Source organism: Leopardus geoffroyi, chromosome C1 (assembly GCF_018350155.1).
Source record: "Leopardus geoffroyi isolate Oge1 chromosome C1, O.geoffroyi_Oge1_pat1.0, whole genome shotgun sequence".
NCBI lineage: Eukaryota > Metazoa > Chordata > Mammalia > Carnivora > Felidae > Leopardus > Leopardus geoffroyi.
The window spans coordinates 121,442,873-121,452,080 of NC_059328.1; positions in this window are offsets into that span (position 1 = coordinate 121,442,873).

Genomic DNA, 9,208 nt, shown 5'->3' on the forward strand with positions numbered 1-9,208 from the left:
CAGAAGGATATGCCTTGGGCAACACAGCTCAGCCCTGAAGAATCTGTCAGCTGAAGCCTGTGTACTGACGGCACCCCCAGCACTTGGGGAAACAAATCTTTCTTGGAAGAATGGTTTAAGGTGGGAGGCGTGGGGCATCTCCCTGTCTGCTATGTCAGACAGTAAATTAAGTTTCTAAAATTTATGTTTTGACCTTGGGCAAATATTCAATCTCTTAAATTTTATATCATCTTCTGTAAAATAAAACAGTTAATAATAGTACCTAGGTTTTTGGTTCTTTTGAAAATAAAATTAAGTAACACATGTAAAGTGTTTTCTGAAGGTTTGTGTTGGTAGGTGCTTAATAAGGATTAGGCTGTTGTGGTTACGATCACTAAATAATGAGACTATAAAGTCTCATTAGAGAAAGAAAGAAATTTCTTTCTTTTTTTTTAACAGAAATGTTAATTTAGCGAGAGTATAAGAGACAATGAGATTGTAGGAACCTTTATTGTTTAAGTTTGGTGGCTTCTAAATAGACACATACCCACATTAAGTGGAAGGCTCTTTAAAGTTTTCAAGTCCTCTTTATAGAAATTCTAACACTATAGGTGTGGAGAGGAATCTAGAAGATGCCACTTAAAAACATTACCAAGTGGTTTCTGTGTTTAGATATCCCTGCCTTAGTGGAACAAATGTCCTATTAGCAGGTGAGTGAGTGACTTCTGCCATTTTTGTATGAACTGTATATTTAATGAGTGGATTGGATCTAATACTCCTCCACTTCTCTTCTCACATTACTATACTACTAGTCCCATTTGCAAATCTATCTATACTCTGTTATCTTATTTATGAATGGTGGTGATATTAAGCATTTTTAATGATCCCAGTGATATATGTATATATGTGTATTGATCTTTGCCCCCAGCTTCTGACACAGAGCTCCTAGAAGCCTTGTAAGTATGGGTGTTAGGGGAACCTTTTGTTCTAACATCTAGTCTTTGACTCCAGTTCCTAACACAGAACTCTTAAGATCTTTGTTAATTTCCTGAGTGGTAGGAGTGTGTGATACCAAGCTGCTAAATCCTTTGGAATTTTCTGGGTGATAGGAGCACCTTTTGTTCTAATGAGGTGACTCTTGGTGGGCTCCCAGATAAGGGTTAGTTACCAGAAAGACCAAGCCATGATTAGAAGCTTGTAACTTTTTACCCCTCATGCTCCAGGAAGGAAAGACAGTATGGAAATGGAGTTAAAAATCAATCATGTCTATATGATGAAGCCTCCACAAAAATCCTAATAGTTGGAGCTCAGAGAGCTTCCAGGTTGCTGGGAGAGTGGCACGGCCTGAAGAGAGCATGGGAGCTCCGTGCCCTTTCTCACATACCTTACCTCATATATCTCTTCCATCTGAATGATCATCTGTATCTTTTTGTCATATCCTTTAATAATAAATTGGTAAGTGTAAGTGTTTCCCTGAGTTTTGTGAGCCATTCTAAAAAATTACCAAACCCAAGGAGGGGTTTGTGGTTAGACTAATTTATGGCTGGTTGGTCAGAAGTACAGATGACAACCTGGGACTTGTGATTGACATGTGAAGTGAGAAGTGGGGGGAATCTTGTGGGACTGAACCCCTAACTTGTGGGATCTGACACCAGCTCCAGATAGAACGTCCGAATTGAATTGAATTGAATTGAATTATTGAACTGAACTGAATTACAGGACACCAAGCTGGTGTGGCCAGAATTTCTTGGTTTGTGGAAACCTCACGCATCTGGTGGCAGACGTGAGTGAAGTATGGCAGTAGTGTGAGAGTTAAAGGAGAAACACACAAGAGGAGTGTGTTTTCCTGTATAGTGCCACATAATCAGATAACTCCCCCAAGCCCAAGCCAATCTCCTGAAAATGTCTACATAATTCTCTAAATTAGTCTGTTATTTTCTTTTTTTTAAATTTTTTAGTTTATTTATTTTTTGAGGGGGGGTAGAGAGAGAGAGAGAGAGAGAGAGAGCAAGCAGGGGAAGTGCAGAGAGAGAGAGAGAGAGAGAGAGAGAGAGAGATAGAATCCCAAGCAGGCTCCATGCTGTCTGTGCAGAGCCCAACATGGGGCTTGAACTCACAAACCGTGAGATCATGACCTGAGCTGAAATCAAGAGTTAGATACTTAACTGGCACCCTTAGTCTGTTATTTTCTACCTGCTATCAATTTCCCTCTTTATATCACTGTTTCTTGCCTCTCTCCTCTATGGGAACATTCTTTAAGCAAGGACAGTAATGTCTTCCTCTCAGGGAAGGGGAACCAATACATTTCTTTTTCTCGGGACTGCTTCTGCTGCTCTGATAGCCCAACCTCACCTGACCATAAATAGTTAACTCTGAGGCATCACCTTTCTGTTGTATGAAATATAAGTTATTGAAGAAATCCAGGTGGGATGTAAACTAAGACAAGAGTTAAATTATTAAAGATCACTTTTCCAAACTTCAAATATTTCATGAAAGCACTACTTCTAATCCAATCAGCCAAACTCAATTCATTTGAATCATTTTGAATACCCCTTTTCTGGGTACAGTCCCTTGAGTATATATTGACATATATATACAGAACAGAAAGAGGAGTCCTACAAAGAACAGGGTACAAATCAGAATCTAAACTTCTCGTGTGAAAAGCTTTCTAAGTACTATCCAGTCGGAAAACAATACACACTCAATTTTCATCTCTATTAGTGAAGGCAGGACTACCGTTTTCTCCACAAACAATCGCATAAATCGAATGTAAGGAGCTGTACTTAATTTTACCACTTGCGCGAGACGACACTTTTGAATATGCCAAGTGTATGCAAGCTAGTGAAAATTAGCATTTTCTTAGTTCTTCTACTGAGTGATATGTCCTCTGCTGAATAGCTTGGCACTGTTATATTTACTGTCACAAATTGTAGGATTGGTTCTGAAGAGAGTCTTCAATAGTCCTTGATTCCAAAATCCGCAGATATTTTTTAAATAACGATTCTTGCATAGCTTAAATTGGATGCTCTGATTTCATATAAAGTGGTTTAGTGTATGTGGTGATTTCTCAACAATATTATTTAGGTAACAAAGGGAATGTTTAGTTTCTACATTACCTGGGTACTGTTTGTCAATTTCTCAGGATGTCCTAGACTGAGTCTGCCAATTTTCGGCAAGTTGCTAGCTATGTGGACACACACACACACACACACACACACACACACACAGGCTTTGACAACATTTGGTGATTTTTTTTTCTAGTTTTCAAAGGGAGCATGTGGTTGTTTTATCAGGTGTCTCCTCAAAATCAGCTTTCATGTGAAGGCACAAATGTGACTGATCTAATTTTATGAAGGAAAAGGGTGAAACAATGAAAAGGTGACACTGGCTCCAACATTAAGGGGATGTGTCCACTTTGTGCAGCTGACTTAACCTCTGAGACATATCTTCATCTTCAGACTGGGTGGTTAATACATGTCTAACAAGGGTGTGGTGAGAATTAACTGAGAAACATATAAACTGTCTAGTATAACTCACGGAAAAATAAATGGAAGCTATTAAACTATCCTGCAGGGTCCCTAGAGGCTCCTTGATGACAAGTATCTGCAGACAATAGATTTGATAACAAGTCTCGGTATGAAGTAAGACAAATTAAGAAAAACCTTACGGAAGAAAACACTTTTGTAAATCAAAAGCTCCCAAGGAAAATCATTCTGATGCATCCCCTGGAAGGCTTGGAAGAAAGTGGCATTATATGCTTATTCATACATTAATTCACCCAACAAGAATTATTACTGGCTAGAAAGAGAGTAGATCGAAGTGGATCTGGGAGCAAGACTTACGGAATGCCAAAATTTGATGTCTAGATAGAGGGCATAAATCTTCAAAGTAAACTGAGAAGAAGCAGTATTTAAAGAGGACAAGAAACCAGGAAAGGTCTTCCTATGGAAGCAGGTGAAGGCACTGCTACAGAAACAGTGTGAGCAATCACGTTGAACGTGCTGAGGATAGCAGAGTCAGATGGTGGCTGAAATGTATTATTTTCTCTGAAACGGAAGGAAACTGGGTGGAGAAAAAGCCTTTATTAGAGTATATCAAAGTGTGAATGTCAGTTGAGGATATGAATACAGTGCTTATGGACGGCATTCAAAATGTTTTAATTTTCAAAATATTTGGCCAAGAAAGGAGGAAAAGAAAAGGGAAAGAAACACAGAATTAAACACCAGCTGGACTTTGAGAGGGATATGTGAGCCCAGGATAAATCCATTCATTTAATGAAGAGATCATTCTGGAGCTTGAGGATGGCAGCAGGGGAAAGGGCAATGGTAGGAGAACAGCAGTAGAGAGACAGTAAAGCGGAGCCTTAAACTATGACAGGTAACATTTATAATGTACTTTCATGTGAATATATTATTTTGGACCCTTTATCTGGATGCTTTCTTATTTTCACAATATTTTTATAAAATAGGCATTTTATTTATTTTTTTAAAGTGTTACCTTATTTTTGAGAGAGCAAGGAGCAGAGAGAGAGGGAGACAGAGAATCCTAAGCAGGCTCCCTGCCATCATCGCAGAGCCCAATGTGGGCTCAAACCCACAAACTGCGAGACAATGCCCTGAGCTGAAACCAAGAGTCAGAGGCTTAACTGATTGAGCCATCCTGGTGTCCCTTAAAGCAGGCATTTCTAAAGAAGACATCCAGATGGCCAACGGACACGTGAAAAGATGCTCAACGTCACTCCTCATCAGGGAAATACAAATCAAAACCACACTGAGATACCATCTCACGCCGGTCAGAGTGGCTAAAATGAACAAATCAGGAGACTATAGATGCTGGCGAGGATGTGGAGAAATGGGAACCCTCTTGCACTGTTGGTGGGAATGCAAACTCATACGGCCACTCTGAAAAACAGTGTGGAGGTTCCTTAAAAAATTAAAAATAGGGGCGCCTGGGTGGCGCAGTCGGTTAAGCGTCCGACTTCAGCCAGGTCACGATCTCGCGGTCCGTGAGTTCAAGCCCCGCGTCGGGCTCTGGGCTGATGGCTCAGAGCCTGGAGCCTGTTTCCGATTCTGTGTCTCCCTCTCTCTCTGCCCCTCCCCCGTTCATGCTCTGTCTCTCTCTGTCCCAAAAATAAAATAAAACGTTGAAAAAAAAATTTTAAAAAAAAAATTAAAAATAGACCTACCCTATGACCCAGCAATAGCACTGCTAAGGAATTTACCCAAGGGATACAGGAGTATCCTAGGAGTGCCTAGAGGCACTTGTACCCCAATGTTTACAGCAGTACTTTCAACAATAGCCAAATTATGGAAAGAGCCTAAATGTCCATTAACTGATGAATGGATAAAGAAATTGTGGTTTATGTATACAAAGGAATACTACTTGACAATGAGAAAGAATGAAACCTGGCCATTTGTAGAAACATGGATGGAACTGGAGAGTGTTATGCTAAGTGAAATAAGTCATACAGAGAAAGGCAGATACCATATGTTTTCACTCTTATGTGGATCCTGAGAAACTTAACAGAAGTCCATGGGGGAGGGGAAGGGGGATAAAAGGTTACAGAGAGGGAAGGAGGCAAACCATAAGAGACTCTTAAAAACTGAGAACAAACTGAGGGTTGATGGGGGGTGGGGGAGAGGGGAGGGTGGGTGATGGGCATTGAGGAGGGCACCTGTTGGATGAGCACTGGGTGTTGAATGGAAACCGATTTGACAATAAATTATATTTAATTAAAAAAAAAGAAATGTTGGAAATTGGCACACATGACCAGCATGGATGATGTGAACTTCCTGCCATGAAAATAGTAACTAACAACCAGTAAAATTATTAAAAAAAAAAATTTCCATTGTAGAAAGAGGAAACCATGGCGAGTTTCCTCACATCGCACAGCTAGAAAGTAGAGGAGCCAGAGTTTGAACCTGGGCAGCCTGACTGCGGTAGAATCACTCTAACGAGGCAGAAATGTGGAGGCACCAGCATACTTTCGAATGACAGGAGCAAGGTTGACTTTGTTCGTGTATGAGAAATGGGTAGATGGTCATTGTTTTGAGTCATTAGAAGTGTGACTGTGTATCAAGTTGGACATGAGCCCCATCTTTCCAGTGCTACCTGGGACTTCGGAAAAACAAAAGAGCACGATGTGGGGGGTTCTTAGGACACACAGCAGCAAGGCAGCGAGAGGGATTCTATTCCTTGCTTTCTTTCTTCTGTCTTATTTCTAAACATCTCACTGAATTTCTGCCTTTAAAAACTGATTGCTTTCAGGGTGCCTGGCTGGCTCAGTCGGTTAAGCCTCTGACTTGGGTTCAGGTCATGATCTCATGGTCTGTGGGTTTGTGCCCCACGTCGGGCTCTGTGCCGACAGCTCAGAGCCTGGAGCCTGTTTCCGATTCATGTCTCCCTCTCTCTCTGCCCCTCCACCGCTCACGCTCTGTCTCTCTCTCTCTCAAAAATAAATAAACATTAAAAAAAAAGATTGCTCTCAGTTAATAAAAAATGGGCTAAGTATTTGAATAGAAATTTCTCCAAAGAAGATATATAAGAACCAACAACTGCACAGATTCTCAACATCATAATTCATTAGGAAACCACATTAAAATCATGATGAAGTAGCACATCACACCCTGAGAGAGATGGACTGTAATTAAGAAAAAAAAAAAAAAAAAAGGAAAATATGCACTGGCAAAAATAGGGAGAAATTGACTGGAAAAACAGTGCAGTGATGGTGGAAATGTAAAATGGTTTTGTCACTGTGCAAACAATCTGGCAGTACCTCAAAAGTTAACCACAGAGCTACAGCATGACCCAGTAATGACACCCCTAAGTCTTTACCCCAAAGAACTGAAATCTGGTACTCCAAAATGTACATGTTCATAGTAGCACTATTCACAAAAGGTAAAGGTAGACACCACACAATAAATCCATAGAGACAGAATGCAGATTGGTGGGGTACTTGGGTGGCTCATTTGGTCTAGCAACCAGCTTCGGTGTGCCACATGGGTGGCTCAAGTCATGATCTCGGGGTTCGTGAGTTCAAGGCTGGCATTGGGCTCTCTGCTGAAAGCAGGGAGCCTGCTTGGGTTCCTCTGTCTCCCTCTTTTTTTGGCCCTTCTCTGCTCGTGAACACACTGGCAGGCATGAGTATGTACTCTCTCTCTCTCTCTCTCAAAAATATATAAACATTAAAAAAAAAAAAGAATTCAGATTGGTGTCCACCAGGGGCTGGAAGGAGGGGAGAACGCAGAGCAAATGGGAATGGGGTTTCCTTTTAGGGTTGATGAAAATGGTTGGAACCTGATGGAGGTGTTGATTACACAATACTGTGAATGCACTAAACACTTCTGCCTTAAAAACATGCTTTGAATTTGTTATTTCTTTTTTAAACATGGAAATTGGACAGACACAGTATCAGATATCAGCCATTTACAGTGATTTTCCCATTGATAGACCCCTCTTCTTATCAGATGCAATGTGTTTTTCTATGTTATGAGTGTTTCAGAAGAGAGGAAAAGAATAAGTTTCTTAGTGTGAAACATGTTTAGGAAGGAATCACACTGAAGGGGCGGTTGATTATCTGAGTAGCTCATTAGCACGATTTGAAATGGCAAAAATTGAGTGAAGAAGTTGTGTGGGTAGACAAAAAAAAGGGAACAGGACTGAATTAACATTTTTCCATAATTTTAGTGAGCTTCTCCTCATTGTAGGTAAATGAGATTCTTCATTTACATATGAGCTCTCCTTGGTAAAGAGTTTTCTTGGTAATTTATCTGCCAGATATATTTTCAGGAGCTTCCTTCTGGTGTGTGTGTATGTGTGTGTGGGGGGGGGGGAGGGTATGGGTGTATAAATCGTTTTGAAAGTGTTATTAGTCTACTTCACATGAAAGTTTGAGGGAAATGTGTAACCAAGATCAGAGTGAGTTAGTGGTTGGTAGATGTTTGTGAGATTTCATTATCCCACTGTGCAAACTACAGCATGTTTTAGATGGTCTCCATTTGATGACCGTAGTTCCCTAGTGCTAGTCTTTAATTTTCATCTTAAATATCAAACATGACTTTTTAATTGGAATTTTCTGGCAGGTAACTCAATCCAGTTGGGAAAGAGTCCCCTCCCCTTTTGTTGAAAAGAATGAATTTTTTTTTATTAACATAGTTGTGTAGAAATGTGTTACATTTTCCGTGTATCAATAAAATGAAATCTGGCTTCTAACCAGATGTTTCATACTGACTCTCACAGTGGGACAGGAGGGGAAAGGGGACAATTCACACTAACACAGAACGGGGACTGGGTCACACCATTTGTCATCTTTGTGACAAAATGAACCTTGGGGCACCAATTATTCTGCATGCCACTTCTACTAGACTTATTTGAAGCCAGAGATTTCTTCTAAGGTCTGATGGAGAAAGAAAGATTCACATGTCAAAATCTAAATTTATTACACAATTCGTAGAAGAAACAACAACAACAACAAGAACATCAATCCAGACTCTTGATGAAAATATCCTTTGGTGGACGTGGACATTCTTATTTGGAGCTTAATCACTTTACATTTAATGATATCTTCTATTTTAATCAATTCTAATACATATATAAGCATAGTAGCCTTATTCCCAAATCTGAAGGACAGTTCTGTGCTGTATTTATCTTGTATTTCTGGAATCTAGAGCAGTACCTAGCTCATTCCTTAGATGCAGCAAATAGATACGTTAACAAACAAACGAACTAAAGATTTTTCCTATTTCCAGAATAGTCTCTTTGATTTTATCTGTGAAATAAAACTTCATTCTTCCTCACACCTACTCATCACCTGTTATTTGAAATCTATATATTTTTTTAAGTTTCTGTTTAAATTCTAGTTAGTTAACATACACTATAATACTGGTTTCAGGAGTAGAATTTAGTGAGTCATTAGTGATTCATTACTACGTAAAACACCCAGTGCTCATCACAAGTGCCCTTCTTAATACCCACACTCCATCTATCCCATCCTCACCCATATGCCTCCATCGACCCTCAGTTTGTTCTTTATAGTAAGAGTCTCTTATGGATTGCCTCCTTCTCTTTTTTCTTCCCCTGTGTTCATCGGTTTCATTTCTTAAATTCCACATATGCGTGAAATCATATAGTATTTATCTTTCTTTGACTGACTTAGTTTGCTTAGCATAATACACTCTAGCTCCATCCACATCATTGCAAATGGCAAGATTTCATTTTTCTGATGGCTGAG